Source organism: Peromyscus maniculatus, chromosome 5 (genome assembly GCF_049852395.1).
Source record: "Peromyscus maniculatus bairdii isolate BWxNUB_F1_BW_parent chromosome 5, HU_Pman_BW_mat_3.1, whole genome shotgun sequence".
NCBI lineage: Eukaryota > Metazoa > Chordata > Mammalia > Rodentia > Cricetidae > Peromyscus > Peromyscus maniculatus.
In genome coordinates, this window is record NC_134856.1 from 114699712 (window position 1) to 114716787 (window position 17076).

The window sequence follows — 17076 nt, forward strand, 5'->3', positions numbered from 1 at the left end:
GAGGGAGGGAGGGAGGGAGGGAGAGAAGGAAAGAAAAAGCCAACTAGAGCACTCAACCGCAGAATCCAGCTAGGAAGCTTGCTTCCCAGCAGTGCAGAAGCCTGGCTGGAATGGGAAGGAGGCAGAGGGCAATGCTGCCGTTCTTAGGATAAAGGGAGCTAAGAGGGCTCCACAGTAATGAGCTATTTACAGAAGAGGACAGACAACCTTGGTGCGTGTGGACTAGGTGAATAAGAAAGAAGGACTCTAGCAGGACTCTCAGATGTCTGACTTGGTCCAGCTGTGAATGGTTGACAAGCGAGGTGGGAAAACAGAAAAGTGAACACATCTCTAAAGATCACATTTATTTAGGGGGATGGGCTCATACACCATGCACCTGTAGAGTTGAGAAGACAAACCTGTGAAGCTGGTTCTCCTTTTCTCACCTTTAGGTAGGTTTGGGGTTGTCAGGATTCCTGAGCAAATATTTTAGCCAGCTAAGCCAGCTCAGTAGTGTTTGTTTGTTTGTTTGTTTGAGTGCTGGGGACCGAACCAGGGTCTCCTGAAAGCTAGGTAAGCACTCTACCACTGTGCTACATGCCCAGTTCTCTTTTTGCTTTTTACTTTGAGACAATGCCTTACTGAGTCACCCAGGCTGGTCTTAAATAATCCCAGGATAGACTCAAACTCCTTCTACCTCCCACATAACTGGGATAACAAGCCTGTGCCACCAGATCCAGAATCAATTTCAGTTTTGACATGGAAAGACTGAGGTGCCAGGGGATTTCAGGAGAGGTCTAAGTACCAAGTGTCAACGTGACTGCCAAATACATATAGCTTGAGATCACAGGCCTCGGTGAGGTTTTCCCAGGGAGGGAAAGGATTCCCATGAATGCCAATACACAGGACGAATGGAGAGAAAAGAGCCAGACGCTGACTATTAAAGGGCAGAGAAATAAGTTATTAAGGACAAAAAGAGGGGCTAGTTCTAAAGAAGGAGCTGAGTGGTTTGGGGCCCTGAGGAATCCCTGTTGGACGGAAGTGGGTGTCCAGAGCTGACACAGTGGCCCTCAAATAGAAGGGGGGGGCAGTTTGTTCTTCTTGGAGGACAGCGAGGAGTCAGAGGTGTGAGTGGATTTTACAGGGTGACAAATGGGAGGAAAGTCGAGTCAGATGCTCAGATTCTCTGTGAACAGGCCTGAAGCACCAGGGTTGGGGAACAGAGCAGAAAGCAGGGTGAGGCTGGTTAGTCTGGCCTAGAGCAGGAATGCACTGGCTGGGCCTTCTGAGCAAGTGGTTGGATCTGTTGGCACTGGAGGAAACCTGTGACCTCTGTGGAGAGCAGGGCAGGGAGGTGAGGTCAGGGTGGCAGTGTTGTGTCCCTGGACACCCAGAGGAAATGACAGGTGAGTCAGAGACAAATCGTGATGAATCAACAAGAGGAATCTGCCTGCTCTGAAAAGAGCCAGGGCAAGGACAGTCATGATTCCAGGTCACTGAAGGGATATGGCACATGGGTCATAGGGAGAGTGGCCTTTCCTCTTCTGGACCTAAGGCCACCCAAGTCTAGTCCTGTATTGCCCAAGAGTGCCAGCAACTTAGGAAAACTTCAGGTCCCTTGGCTCCACCCACTCCTGGAGTGTCCCTTCCTCCCAATTATCTCTGAGCCCAGCCAGGCAGGAGTACCCATTTGCTGCAGCCAGAGTGTGAAACCCACAGCCATGATCCACTCACTGCATCCTAGGCAGAAGCTCTCACACACCAGCACAGCCATGCACTCAAGGGCCGGCATGCCTGGGAATGGGACCTGTGCTAGAGGCCGAGGCACCCCCTGGCTGAGGTCCTGAGAATAGGATGAAGTCACATACTCTGGAGAGTTGAGACCTCAGAGGTCAAAACTCTGAGGAGAGGGTAGGGGTAGTGGTGGAGGCTGGACAAGGGAGAAGGGACAGGACAGGGGCTGAGGTAGGCCTGGGACTCAGTGGGCTGTGGCTCAGGGGTAATTCGCTCAGGGCCTGGCTGAGGGTTTGCGGCCAGGACTGCCGAGGGAAGAATCCCTGATTGAACTATGTGGGGCCCAGGCTGGGCAGGAGTGGGTGGGGTTGGGGCGGAGTGGTAGAAAAAGGTCAAGTGACAAGTTAACCTAAGATGACCAGTCTGTCAGGCCGAAGGGTGTGGCTCACTTTGTGTTCCTGGCTCAGCAAGTAAGGAACCTAACCAAATCACATACAATCTGCTGGTGCAGCCATATGCACACGCAGTCACTCTCACTGGGCAGTTTACCTAGTCTGCACTGGTAGAGTCCTGAAGCCTTGTTTTCTTGTTATCATTCCCATGTTTCATATGTGAGACCTTCACACAACCTTAGGATATTTTTATAGTTTTTTCATAACACAAACTGAGCTGGGGATGTATGTGAGTTGGAAGAGTGCTTCCTTTCCTTGCACTGAACCCTGATTCTGATCACATAAAACATGGAGAAGTGTGCAAGCCTGCATGCCCAGCACTCAGGTAGACGGAGTAGAATCTAAAATTCAAGGTCATCCTCCATTACATACGAAGTTCCAGGCCAACCAGGGCTACATGAGACACTGTCTCTCTCAAAAGTAAATACATAAAATAACAATACTACAAATAATCTAACATTAAGTGTCAATCCTTAAAAGCCCTCTGCATTCTGGAAGGTCTTACTATTTAGCTACTTTCTGTCCTCAAAGTGAGCCAAATAGGGTGAGGTTTTACTGTTCAACTGGTAAAACAGAAGGCAAATCTAGAGGTCTTCCTTCCTCTACCTGCTGGATAACAAGCTGACAGTGTAGGGGGAACTGTTTACCAAATCGGAACTGATATGAGGCTTAATAAAGAATGTGTAGCACATGAGAAACAGAAACACAGAAAGAAAGAAAGAAAATTCTCAGAGAGAATCTCCCTGCTGAGATGGAAGGGGGTCCCTTTATAACAGGGGAGGAAGTTACCTGGTCTTAGTTCATGGCCATTCGTATGATGTCATATCTGGACAGACAGGAAGTCTCCATATCACTATCCTGATAAGGAATACATTTGCAGCAGCATTAGTCCTTCCTGAGCCTGGCCACTTGGGTGAGGCCCCCTGGATCATTAGGAGGATCCCATGATGCACAAGGCATCACAAGTTACTAGGTCAGGCTTGAAGCAATCAGGTTCTGACTGTTGAAGGGTGGGCTGTGCTTTTATTTTTTGGCCTTTGTGTCTCCAGTTTTCCCTGACAGATCAGCAAGGTCAAATCACTGACACTAGATCATGGTCTCCTCTCTTTCGGGCCTGCTTTCAGAGCTGAGAAGGGATGTTGGGGGCCCGACTGACACTGTTGGTCTGTCATAGGGATGTAGGACCTTGAGGCATGAAAGGCTTGAGTTGCATTTTGAAGAGGGGAAGGGGTGGTCATCACATACAGCAGTGTGCCATGGTTTCAGGAGTGTGAGGCAGGCACTGAAGCTAATGGTCATGGGTGATACTCTAAAACCATCTGGAGCTTAATGGCCTGTGATATGGAAGATACCAATCACATTAGAAGATTAAGGAAGCAAGGGCCAAAAAGGAGAAGAACTATGCCAGCAGGCAGATCTAGATGAGGCACTAGTCAGGAGAGCCAGCCTCTGTGCCCTCCCATAGGAGCCAGGTCTCGGAGGCTGCCCCTCTTCAGTAATATTTGGCTTTTGGACTTTTAACTATGTAGTGCACTGTTTCCACTGACTGACCCAGACAAAGCACAGCGCTCCAGTGAGGCAAGTAAGCCCCTGGGCTGCCATACTTGGGAGACCATAACTGCAAGACTACACCCTCAACTGGTGAGCAAGGAGACGTAAGGAAACAAAACATATGTTTAGATTCAGTTAAGAGAGAGTCCACTCCAGGAGAGTCCACTGGAAATGTACATGGAGAGATACAGCTTAGCGGGTTCATTTGAATGAAGAAGCTGAATAACTGCTAGAGTCCATCAGGAGTTAAAGGTAGTCAACGCCAGCAAGGGAAAGTGTTGCTTCCGCAGATCGTAGATGTATTTGAGAAGGTGGCAACGGGAGGCAGCAGTGAGCAGGACTCGAGGGTAAGAGTCCTAACAGCCAAACCGACACTGACACCGTGTGGTGAGTCCAGGAAGGCAGGGTAAGAGGTATGAAACAGCAGTGATAACAGCTGTTGCAACGGTGGAGAAACCCTAAGCAGAGTAGGAGTAGGGTGGGGAAGGGTGACAGGACACAGTTGCATCAAGATTAACATCAAAGAATCCAGTTGGCAGAGAAAGAGGAAGGGCTGCTTCTCCTGGACTTCATACTCAAGAAAAGCACAACACACAAACATGAGACAGGTGGGGGTATGTAAATGACCTAGAATGGGCCATGGGGCTCGTGGCTCAGTGCTTTGCGGGGCTTGGCTCACTAGCACACTCACATTCGCTAGAGTGTTTTCTCTTTCTTAAACTGTCTCGACTTCTGTCTCTAGCCATCTCTTTACTGTAGTACACAAGGATCTTGGCAAGCTCAAATTCAGGCCAACAATTGTATGCATTTCTAAACACAGCCCTGTAGTGACATTGTGTTCCCCAATATATCGTGCACCCTAATAAATTTATCTGGGGTCAGAGAACAGAACAGCCACTAGACAGACATAGAGGCCAGAAAATGGTGGCACTCACACCTTTAATCCTAGCCTTCTGGAGGCAGAGATCCATCCAGATCTCTGTGAGTTCAAAGCCACACTGGAAACAGGCATGGTGACTCACACCTTTAATCCCAGGAAGTAACAGCAGAAAGGTATATAAGGTGTGAAAACCAAGAACTAGAGCTGATTAAGCTTTCAGGCTTTTGATCAGCTGAGATCCATTTGGATGAGGACTCAGAAGCTTCCAGTCTGAGGAAACAGGATCAGCTGAGGAATTGGCAAGGTGAGGTGGCTGTGGCTTGCTCTGTCTCTCTGATCTTCCAGCATTCACCCCAATACCCAGCTCCAAGTTCATTCTTAATAATAAGACCTTTTAAGATTCGTGCTACATAGCCCTGTGAACAGTGAAAATATGTAGCCCTGTTTTTCAAAATGTAACCAGAATTTGAAAACAAATTTCAAGATTTCTAGGAAAATGATCAACATTTTAATATACTTTCAACTCCATTTTCAGTCCATATAAATATGTTACATATCAATTTTCAAGAAGAATGCACAAAAATGCAATCTGACATTTAACCCAAGGAAAAACTTGGTTAAATCTCTTTACCTAACTTTTCTAGATCCTGTTTCTCTAGACACAATTATCCCTCCATTCCCAATCATGATCAATTCATGTCATTGCTTGTTGAGCAAATTTTTTTTTTGGTTTTTGTCTTTTATTTTTATTTATTTATTTTTAAGATAGAGTTTCTCTGTGTACCCCTGGCTGTCCTGGAACTAGCTCTGTAGGCTGGACTTGGACTCACAGATCCATCAGTCTGTCTCCGTGGTGCTAGGATTAAAGGCATGTGCAACCACATGCAAGTGTTTGAAAATGAAGTATATCTAGTAAAATAAGAACCAAAATACCTTGTAAGCACCTGTGAACTCACACAGACTCACAACTATTAACTTCCATCAAAGGAGCTGTTGAGGCACTAGATCCCCAAGTGCAACGTCAAACAGCACACTAGGCTGTTACCCCCCCCCCTGTCTCCTTGTTTTACGTACATTAAAAATAGTCTTGAAAAATAAACTTTTATTTTTTACATATGTTCACTATGGGGGGAAGGTTGAAAACCTTGGACCTGCTTAGTTATTTTATTTTTGAGACAGGGTTTCTTTGTGTACCCCTGGCTGTCCTAGAACACACTTTGTAGACTATGCTAGCCTTGAACTCAAAGATCAGCCTGCTTTTGCCTCCCAAGTTCTGGGATTTAAGGCGCTCTCTACCACACATGGCTCTGCTTGGTGATTTTGAGACCGTTATGAACAGATACGACATAATTAAGATTGTTATGTGAGGACTTTTTCCTTCTCTGCAGTGGTGGAAATGTTAGGAAAATAATACACAGGCCCCCTTTTTCTCATCAGCTTTTGTATTTGTATATTTAATGTGTGACCCAAAGACAATTCTTCCTCCAGTGTGGGACAGAGAAGCCAAAAGATTGGACAGACCAGCCATAGCACGAATTACCACCAGATGGAGCTCTAGGGTTTCCTGAGGTCGAAAAGGATGGAGCTGCTTCCCACATGAACTGGGTTTCTTTTATCTGTCCTCTCCCAGTTTGTAGCTCTTGAGGTCACCTCCTGGTCACCGAAGACTTTGATGTACACATCTATTAAAGCAGTCAAAGGATTCTAGGGTTCCTTGATCTAGTTTTTGAGGCTTTTGCCTGTCTCTGGAGGGGCTTGGCTTATAAAACCTCCAGTCAGGAATGGGTTGGCACCCTCAGACTCTCAGGATCCAGATATGTATATCTGGTTTCAGCTAACCTAGACTGAAAGAGAGCAGGGTTTTCAGTGACTTAACTTACCAAAGGAAGGAGTTCTATACTGGCTTTTTTTCATTCCATCCAGTAGACAGACAATTATATAGTTTTGGTTGGACTTTCCCTGATCATTTCTTTATGTAAATGGCCTCATAAGACCATCAGGGTTCCATGTCAGGCTAGACAATGGAGCTGGCCAGGTGTAGCATGAACCTTAAAAGTTCTAATTAATAAAATCAAATCCAAGGCCAGTTATTGGGGTAAATGCTGGAAGATCAGAGAGACAGAACAGGCCACAGCTAACCTCACCTGGCCAATTCCTCAGCTGATCCTATTTCCTCAGACTGGAAGCTTCTGAGTCCTCATCCAAATGGATCTCAGCTGAACTGCTTCTCGAAAGCCTGAAAGCTTAATCAGCTCTAGTTCCTGGTTTTTATGCCTTGTATACCTTTCTGCTTTCTGCCATCACTTCCTGGGATTAAAGGCTCACTTCCTGGGATTAAAGGCATGAGTCACCATGCCTGGCTGTTTCCAGTGTGGCTTTGAACTCACAAAGATCCATGCCTCCAGATGGCTAGGATTAAAGGCATGTGTGCCACCATTTTCTGGCCTCTGTATCTAGTAGCTGTTCTGTTCTCTGACCCCAGCTAAGTTTATTAGGGTGCACAATATTTTGGGGAACACATTACCACCATAGCCAGGCTGTAACTGAGAAATTCAGCCTCATCAGCCCAGGCTTACACTGAAGATCAGATATGCATATAGCAAGCAGTTAGGGGATATAAATATTCTGCAGGTCGAATCAAAAGTGAGCCCTTGGAATTACTTACTGAAGGTCAAGGAATCATAGCTAAATCTCCCTAGTTTGGGTTGCTTGGGACAGTTCAGACACAGGCAAGAGGACATGTAACAAATGGTGCCGCCTAGTGAAGGAAAGGGTGTCTTCTTTGGAAGAGGGGCACAGTTTTTAATTCTTCCCTGAGTTCCCTTGCTATGAAATTCCAAGGACAGTGTAAGGGACAGAGTGTATCTGGGCAAGGGGGAGGGGCTCATTGGTTGCAAGGGGTAAGTCTTAGTTTTACCACACTGACTCCTGAGGCAGGCCTTAATCTGACTTTAAAGGAAAGCTTTACAAAAAAAACAGAGAGAGGGACTGACCCTCTCGGAAAAAAGCAAAATGATAGCTACCTGCAGGTCTCTTAGATCAGGAAGTCTGGCTCAGTGTGAGTGTAGGGTGGAGTGGGGGGTAGGGTGGGGGGACACGGATAACAGACACAACCTTTGTCAGTCAGTCACATGCTCAGCTTGTTACTGGAGTTCTTAGGGTCAAAGTCTAAGCCTAGCTTCCCTAACAAGCTAGGCTCAACCATCCATCCTCAACAGACCAATGAAAGAGATAAGCACTAGTGCAAAGCAGAGAAAGGAGTATTCTATGTGGCTACTAGAAAGAGGAACAAAGAGGTCCAGTTAACTAGGCAGGGTTTTCCAAAGGAACAGAACCTATAGTTATAACGGGGTTTATTTAATTAGTTTACACAATAGAGCCGAAGTAATCCAAAGATTATTGTCTACACAGTGAAAACACTGAGAACCTAGTCGCTGCTCAGTCCTCAAGGCTAGTTCCCTCAACAGACCCAATCTGATACCGAAAACCTCCAAAATCCCTGGAGAATCTCTGGATGTCAGGGAAGGTGCTGGCAGCAGCAACAGAAAAGGGATGAGCACACTCAAGCAAGCGCCGCTGTCTTTTCCTTGGACCTCTTTACTTGTGAGCTGCTGTGGGAAGTGCTGGGTAGAAAGTGCCACCCGGTCTGGAGAAGAGTCTTCTCCCCTCAGTTAATTCTTCCTGGAAATGTTCTCACAGATCTGTTCAGAGGTGTCTTTCAGTTGATTTCAGATCCAAGCAAACTGACAATCAATATTAACTATCCTGGACTGGAGACATGGCTCAGCAGGTAAGAGCACTGGCAGCTTTTCTAGAGGACCCAGGTTCAATTCGCGACAACCACATGATGATTTACAACCATCTGCAGCTCTAGTTCAGGGGGTCTTCTGGCCTCTGCATGTACCAAGCACACATGTGGTGTACCTACACACATGCAGGATAAACACGCATACATATAAAATAAAATAAAAATAAATATTTAAATACTAATCATATTATCTACTGACCCCTTAAATACATCTTAGGTACTGATGCAAGGTCAGAGTTTGGGGGTGTAATTTAATTGTTATTTAGGTATTTTAGAGACAGTCTTACTATGTAGACCTGGCTGGTTTACTGCGCAGCATGAGGACCTAAGAGTGATGCTGGCATTGTGGTGGCACTCACTTGTAATCCCAGGACTGGAGAGGGGTGGGGCAGAATAGCCCCAGCCTACTGAGGTCAATGTATTCCAAGTTCATTGTTCATTGAGAAACCTGTCTCAAAATATAAGGTGGGGCATATTGAAGAAGACATGTTGACCTCTGGCTGTACATGAACATGCACCTGCACTCACATACAAAAGAATAAAAAATATTCCTAAAAAAACCTAACAACAACAAAATCCCAGTTAACTGTTAATTGTTAACAGTTCTTGAAGGGATCCTAGCCCCACTCTGAGCACGTGGTTCTGGCAGGCCTTGCCCTTCTCCCCAATTCCCTCAGCCTTGCTAAAAACTGTTGGATTACTTTCCTGTACTAGCCCCCAAGATCTGTTCCCTTATTTGGCCACTTCCTCCTCCTGAGGCTGACTATCAAGGTCCAGCTATTAAAGTACTGAAGTCCAGCAATCAATAGAGGCCCCTTTGGCTCACCTAAGTAACATGCTCAGTTAAAATTAAATACCCATCCTAACACAGGGTTTCCCCTTGTACCTTTATAAACTGTCATTTTCCGATGTGCCGCATCTGTCTCCTCTCTACCCAGAGGCAGTCTTTTGTCCTCAGGGACAAATACCACTGCCCCCTTTCCCTTGTTCCCTTTTCCTTCTCTCTAGTCCTCTGTCTTTGTCCCTTATCCCTGCCCTCTGTCCCTCTGGGGCAAATAAATCTCCTTGTTCTGGGAACTTGGTCTTGGAGGTCCTGAGCCAATACTTCTCCTTTCAGAATGCAGGAAATTGACAGTTAATCGTTGAATTTGGATCCAAAGAAAAACTGGTTATTTGAGGATTTCACTTTAACCAGAACTAACATGTTAACTAATTGAAATGTTAATTATCAGCTTCCTTCCTGATGATTTGTGTCTGGTGCTTCTAAATATTAATGTGGAAAGTGGCAAATGTCTGCCACATTACAATGTTAAACCTGGAAACTAAGACTAAAAATTCCTATTAGATTATTGCTACGCTTTTTTATGGTTATAAAATTATAATAGGTATGTCCTCAACATCTTTGTTTCTCTGTGTTCTCTGTGTTTGGATTCAATAAAACTCAAATGGCTCAGAAGAGTCCTAGAAGACTACAACTCACTTAAGCCTTTCTTGTCATATGGCAAAAGCCCAAATAACAGAACTCCAACATCATAAAAGCCCTGTTGAGGTTTGAATGTGAAATTTTCCCCATAGGCTCAAATGTTTATCACTTGGTGTTGGAGAACTGTGAAAACTTTAGGAAGGGAAACCTTGCTGAAGGAAGTGAGTCAGTAGGGATTGGACTTGAGAGTGTATAGCCTAGTCCATTTCCCTGTCATCATCTGCCTCCTAACTGTAGATACAATGTGACTAGTTACTTCATATCACTTGTTAAACTGTGAGCCCCAATCCATTATATTTCTTGTCATGTATTTAGATTGTAACAGCTAGAAAAGTAACAAATACCATCCCACATGGTTCAACAGAACCTAAACAGCTCAAAAGAGCCTCCAAACCCAGAGGAATGCAAACTGGGAGGTCCACTAACTGGGGAGAGATTAACCAAGGTCAGACATCATCAAGCATCCAAAAGAGGAGCTGGAGAGACAGCTCAGGGGTTAAAGCATTTGCTCTTGTAGAGGACCCATGGAGCATGAATCTCCTTAGCAAGCCTCCTAGGCCGGCCTCAAACTCGGGATCCTCCTGCCTCTGCCTCCTTCAGCAAATCCTACCATCATGCATCACCACAACCAGCAACGTGTAGCTCAGGTCTGAGCTGGGGCCGCAAGGCCACAGGCAAGTAGCTTTTTCGAAAATTTGTACCACAAACGTTGGGCACCAGATGTAGCATGAATTGTTAGGCGGTCTTATTAATAAAAACAAACCTGAGCCAGGTATTGGGGTGAATGCTGAATGATCAAAGAAGCAGAACAAGCCACAGCCACCTCGCCTTGCCAATTCCTCAGCTAATCTTATTTCCTCAGACTGGAAGCTTCTGAGTCCTCATCCAAATGGATCTCAGCAGAACTGCTGCTAAAAGCCTAAAAGCTTAAGCAGGCTCTAATTTCTGGTTTTCACGCCTTATATACCTTTCTGCTTCCTGCCATCACTTCCTGGGATTAAAGGCTCACTTCCTGAGATTAAGGGTGTGAGTCACCATGCCTGGCTGTTTCCAGTGTGGCTTTGAACTCACAGAGATCCAGATGGATCTCTGCCTCGAGAATGCTAGGATTAAAGGCGTGTGTGCCACCATTTTCTGGCCTCTATATCTAGTGGCTGTTCTGTTCTCTGACCCCAGATAAGTTTATTAGGGTGCACAATATTTTGAGGAACACAATATCACCACAGACCCGGGTTTGGTTTCCAGCACCCATTTTAGATGGCTCACAATTGGCTGTAACTCCAGTACCCACAGATCCAACTCCCTTTTTTTGCCACTGCAGGTACCTGAACATACATGGTGCACATAAACTCATATAGCACATACATACACATAAAAAAACCCTTTAAGAGCATAAATCCTGCTTAACTAAATAAGGGCAGAAATGTAAAATGTTGTTACCAGTAGCTATTCCTTAAAAGGATAAATAGACTTGTCATGTGACCCAACAATTCCATTCCTAGGTATATACACAAAAGGACTAAATACAGGAATTAGGCAGGAAAACATACATAAATAATCAACACAAAATTATTCAAAATAATCAAGCATCTTGTCTATCAACATATAAATGAGTAAACAAAGTACAGTATATACATATATTCACATTATTTATCTACAGAAAAAAATGAAGTTCTGGTATTCACTATATGATAGATGAATTTTGGTGACCAGATTATCAAGGTAAATAAGTCAAGTGAAAATACCACACTTATGAAAAAGAATATACAAATCATTGGAAACAGAAAATAGAAGTCACCAGGGGTGGTGCTTAGATTTAATTACCAACTTGATACAATCAGTTGGATAGACAGTTTCAATGAGGGATTGTCTAGATCAGATTGGCCTATGGGTATGTCTGTGGGAGACTGTCTTGATTGCCTTAATTAATGTGAATAAACCCAGCTTGAACGTGGGCAACACTGTTCTCTGGCTTCGGGCCCTGTACTTTAGAAAGGTAGAGAAAACTAGCTGTGTTCTTGACTGTGATATAATGTGACTAGCTGTTCTAATTTTCTGTTGCCTTGACTTCCCTGCTATGACATACTGCAACCCCGATTGTTAGCTAAAATAAACTCTTTCCCCCTTGCTTTTCTGTCTGGGTATATATCACAGAAAAGAAACTAGAGCACCAAGAGGACTAGAGGAAGGAAGAATGTGGAGTTATTATTAATGGTATATGACCAAACATCTGAGATAACTTAAAGGTAGAAAGAAGTCCATTTGGCTGATGGCTGCAGAGGCTTGAGCTCAAGATTAGGTGTCTCTGTTGCCTCTGGCCTGTGGAAAGGCTAATTACCTTGGTAGAGAGTGAATGAGGTGCGGCCTAGAGGCATGAAACTAGAGAGAGAGCAGAGTGCACCAGGGTACCCACATCCCTGCAGTGGCATATTCCCAGTGATCCAAGTTCTTTCCATGGGCACCTCCTACAGCTTCCAGCACCTTCCAAAAGTGCCATGTCCTGAAGAATAAGTCCTTAGCACATGGACCTCTAGGGACATTCGAGATCCAAACTATGGAATGGAAAAGGAGTTTTTGTTTGGAGTTCTGCAAAGGTTTTGGAAATTGGTAATAATAGTAACTAAAGATTGTGAATGTAACTATAGCCACTTAATTTGACATATAAAACACACACACACACACACACACACACACACACACACACACACACACACACGATTGTTATTAGGAAGTGTCCGTTTTTCACAGGAAAAGAACTACTTTTCGCAGAAGGGAAAGAAATATTAAATAAACCCAAACGACAACTCTGTCAGAGGCAGCCTGACTAGTGTGCTCATCTTTAAAGTAGCTGCACAGTGTTCAGTTATCCTGAAATGAAATATGCGGAGCGGTGTTGAGGAAGGTTCTGAAGGCTTTCCTGCCTTCTTGCCTGCTATACCTAATTATTTGTGTACATTTCTTCAACATAAAAGTGACACAAGTGATAAACTGGAAGACCCTTGAAGCAATGTTTGTTACCAGTGCTATCTGACCTCATTTTGAGAGCATGGCCTGCACCTGGAGCTCAGCATGCAATGTCAATCTTATTTGCTGAAACTGACCCAATAGCAGATCAGTGGAAAGCTGTTACTCCATTTAAGATGCTCCTGGTGAACTGTCCTACTGTTCAACTCAGCTCACACAATTATAAACACCAGAGAATTGTTTATTTTATAAGTGGGCTGTTGGACTGCCAGGGCTTGGCGGGACCTGGAGAGAAGCTCTCCAGCTACAAATGGCGCCCAACGGGTTGGCAAGAGTTTCCAACTAAAACCTGAGAAAAAAGATTCTAAAATGGAGCTATAAACAGTTCCTAGTTGTCTCTCTCAAGTTAGCAGCAGCCTGTATGTTTGAGCTACTATGGTGGGTTCCTGGCATGTGTGCTGGACCTGTAGTATGGCGGGAATGAGGTGTCTACAAGCATCACATTATGCTGTGTGGTGGATTTAGTCTTTTCTAAAAAAAAAAAAAAAGGTTTCTAGGCTATATGCTGCTTTGAAAGAAGCATAGACCCACTATTTCTGAGAGTTGATGGCTCCCAGAGCTGGAGGAAAACGTACCACCGCCATGTTGGGAAGCTGAGGTGGGCGGAGCCAGCAGTCACAGCGCCCTTTCAGTCTTAGAATGCTGCAGTTTAAAGCAATAGGTTCACAATAAGACTGATTCAGATGGAATAGTTTACAATGTATGTAAAAATGTACATAGGCTTGAAAGAGAGAGAAAAAGTAATATATGCAGTTATATAAACAAATAATTTTTAAAAATAAAGTCTTTAAAAAGACAGTAAAGGTAATATAAAAAATAAGCCATGTAAAGATGGCTATCACACAGAGAATCTGGATTATGTTCTCTTTGATATTCATAACTGAAGAAAAACATTTGATTTAAAAGCTGCTGAGTTATGCTAAAATATATTTTTTTAAGGTATCTTAACTTCAAATTTTGGATATAAGGATATGTTGCTTTAGAAAAGAGGCTCTGTTTTTGTTTCCACAGAAAGCCAGAGGCTATGGATTTGTTCCAGATTAAGATACATCAGGTTTGACCAGCCAAGACCCCCTGAAAGGTCTCGGATGACACCAAGGCCCAGATGATCCACCCTCACAGACTACTCCATAATCATAAAATTTTCTTTGTGTCCCCATAAGATACAGCACCCCCTTCCAGCAGGAAGTAGTAAAAGAAGCTATGCCCAAATTCCCAAATATACCAAACTGGCTTTAGAGATGAAATTGGCTCATTCCTTCTCTAAACCCAGACATATTGCTAAAAAAAAAAAAAAAAAAAAAAAAAAAAAAAAAAAGGTTAAGAGATTCTTGTGTCCCCAAATCAGAAGAGCCCTCTGGTATGGGACAGACAAAAACCAATATTTTTATTTAAAACAGGTTGATTATAAATACAATGTCTTTCTAAAGAAGAAAAGGAAATATGATATAGATATAATAGGATAAAAGGGTAAACTGCTGAACCTATTTTAAAGAGCAACAATTTCTTTGAAATGTTTTACATTGGTATAGATTTTAGTTTATTGATACAAACTTAAAGTTAATTTTGTTATATTGTGTGTATATTTCTACTCTTGTTTAAGGTGTTATGTTTGTATAGCTCATTTAAAATTGTAATGAATAATTAAAATAGATTCATAATTAGTCATCTATGATAATCATACTCATAGCCATGTTAGTTAAGTCTTCTAGGTATACATAGATATATTTCAGATAGATAGATAATCTTCAAATACTTCAAAGACCTACAGAATATGGCATTTGAAATGTTTTAAAAATTTAGACTTTCTGGACAGTGAGATATGTCTGCTCCTGGCAGCTCCGATTTACTTCAGAGAGGAGGATGGGCATCAAAGACACTCCATATGGAGTTTATCTTCACCTTGACAAAAATAGCCATTTGGGCAAGAAACTGTTCTTGCCTGGACTGCTTGATCGACTGGACATGCAGGACCCATAAGAAGATGACCACTAAACTTTGCTTGACAAAATGGTCCTTCAGGTTCCTGCTTCGCAGAGGAAACTGCCAGACATTCTACAGGATACTGAGAAAAGTAACTGAGACACTCTAGCCCTGTGGGCTGAAGACAGATGCCCCAACTTTAAAAGGAACATTAGGTGACTGTCCAGGCTGCCAGCTGTCTCTGTCTACCCTGCAAGACTCCCGAAAGTTGCTTGCATCCTTCTCCTGTTTTTCAGGTAATATTATATCCTTCTGAGGTCTTTGATGTAGTTGAAGCTAGATACAATTTTCCTTAGTTATGAGAAAAGATAAATTAGATATGAAACCTTAGACTCAGAAATATAAGATAGATAGGATATCTTCTTTAATTTTGCCAAATAGACTAGTTATTATAAATAAACTAGATATTATAACTGTAATTCTTGCTTGATAATTGTTTTGTTATCTATAATTTCACTATGTAAAAGTTAAAACCTTCCTTTTTTAAAAAAAAGGGGGGAGGGGGAAGTGCTGTGGGATGTTCTGTATGGCAAATGTGTTGCTCTGATTGGTTAATAAATAAAACACTGATTGGCCAGTAGCCAGGCAGGGAGTATAGGCGGGACTAAGAGAAGAGAATTGGGGGAAGTGGAAGGCTGAGGAGAGAGACCTGCTGGCTGCCGCCATGACAAGCGAGATGTAAGGTACCGGTAAGCCACCAGCCACATGGCAACTTATAGATTAATACAAATGGGTTAATTTAAGATATAAGAACAGTTAACAAGAACCCTGAGCCTTTAGGCCAAACAATTTAAATAATATAAGTGTCTGTGTGTTTATTTTGTAAGTGGGCTGTTGGACTGTGTTGGCTTGGCAGGACCTAGAGAAGCTCTCCAGCTACAGAGAATACCATTCAGCTTCTAGTCCCCAGTGGAGAACAGCTTGCCCAGCCCGTTCTTGTTACTGATGCTGCTGTACTCTGGTCATGTATGAGCCCACAGGTTCTGAGGTACCAGATACCTGCAGCTCTGTTACAAATGAAGACTATCTCCAGGTCAGGGTTCACAGGCAGCCCTGAATATGCTGGGGAGTGAAGTAAAAGTGCCATATCCCACCTCTGGATACAAGGAAAATGGTAGCAGAAAGATCACACCACCACTCCTTGAATTGGAAAGATGTCACTGAGTAGGAAGCCAGAAAGCCAACACACACACACACACACACACACACACACACACACACACAAAACAAACAAACAAACAAACAAAAAACCCAACCCCAAAACAGGTGGAAACTTTTTTCTGTATTGTTATTTTGTTGTTGTTGTTTATTTGCTTGTTTTGTTTTTGTTTTTGGAGACAAGGTCTCCTTAGTACAGGCTGGTCTTGAACTTGTAACCCTCCTGTTTCAGCTTCCTAGTATATATACCTGGGATATCAGGCTAGCACCATCATATGCAGTTTCTGATCTATTTGAAAAGGGCCATTGCAGGACACTAGGAATTAAAGCAAAGGGCTTGGGAAGGGGCCTTGGGGAGGTCAAAATCACAGACGGGCTGGCAGCAGCACAAACCACAGCAGCCTGGAAACAGACCGTTCACTACACTGCTCAACAGCTCCCTTCCCCAGCTTCGCCAGCTACAGCTCTGGTTCCAAGACTTTCCACCTTCTAAGGGAGGTCCTTGGCCTTGTAGCATTTAGTTTTAATTAACTATTGTGGACCTATAGATCCTTTTCACAGTTTCCCCCAGTGATGACATCTGGCAAGGGTCTTACCATGGAGTGTCATGGATAGGAGAGCAAAGAATGCGTCCCTCAACACAAAGATTGTTTTTATAGTCGCAGCCATTTCCCCTCCTAAATCCTGGCAACCACTATTCTGATTCCCCGTTCCTGTAATCTGCTCTTTCAGGAATCATGAAGTAAATAACTTTTGGAGACTGGCCGCTCTTTGGGAAATTCCCTGCGGACTGGAGCTGGGTGTATTCAAGGCCCATTCCTTTTTTGATTGCCTAGTACTATGCTGTTGGCGTTTAGTTCTGTTTTACCCGGATATATGCAGAGGCTGTATGTGATAAAGTACAAAGCAGAAGGGCGCCTCTACCCTTCTCCCAGTACAGGCTTCCTGCCAGTCTCCTTCAGCAAGAAGCCAAACCTGTCCTGCCCACAACCACTGGAGCCCAGGCAGCGCGGGGTGGGGGGGT

At 43.7% G+C, this 17076-nt stretch overlaps 1 protein-coding gene across 6 annotated transcripts in view; it reads right to left on the reverse strand.

Annotated features, from left to right (window-relative positions):
• Positions 1–17076, reverse strand: part of LOC102908962 (serpin B6) — a 97245-nt gene that overhangs the window by 28107 nt on the left and 52062 nt on the right. The window lies entirely within an intron of this gene.